The sequence below is a fragment of the Perissodus microlepis genome, chromosome 2 (assembly GCF_051167445.1).
Source record: "Perissodus microlepis isolate ML-2025 ecotype Zambia chromosome 2, ASM5116744v1, whole genome shotgun sequence".
NCBI classification, from domain to species: Eukaryota; Metazoa; Chordata; class Actinopteri; order Cichliformes; family Cichlidae; genus Perissodus; species Perissodus microlepis.
Window position 1 is genome coordinate 31077737 of NC_140462.1, and position 763 is coordinate 31078499.

Sequence of the window (763 nt, forward strand, 5' to 3'; positions counted from 1 at the left end):
TGGTTGTTTCCTTAATGCCAATGTGTTTGGTTTTAAGGGGAAGTTATGGGTATGTACAAGAGTATGAGAGAATTTCTGATTTAAAGTAAGCATGAATTATGGTAAATTTACCAAGGAAAACCTATTACTGAATGTTTATGGAACACACACCACAATATGATGTTTGAAGCTCATTCTTTAAATTATTAAGTTCAAACAAAGAATTGAGTGGTCAATACAACACGATAAGTAACTGTTTTAATAGTTTAATAATCGTAAGGTAGGGTAGTTAGTCCAGCAATGGGCAGCATAGTGGCTAAATTTGTTAAGTTTCAAATCTATACACCACGAGGTGACCAGCTCTCCTAGTCAAAGTTCTCAACTGGGATTTCCAACTTGTAAAATTGAAGCTGTCCAACCAACCACAACTTAGAATATAGGACGGTGGCAGTGAATGCAAATGTAAATGCCACTGTAAAGCATAAGCAATCTGTACTGACAAGTGCAATTGTGAGTTTCTAAATACAATACATGGAGAGGAAGGACTGAGCTTTATCCCCCCAAAAAACAAGCACCACGGTGTTCTGCTTGACATGCACGAATGGCTAAAGAGCAAAACAATCCCTATTTTTTCTTCCTTTTCCGACTTTACTCCTTCAACGCGCTCAACTGGGTAGTGAAGTGACTCCCAACTCTAAAATCAGGCTTCCAAGGTAAATAGGACACAGCATTAAAAACCAGGTTTGTATCAAACATCTATATATTAAATGCTCAAGCCATTTAA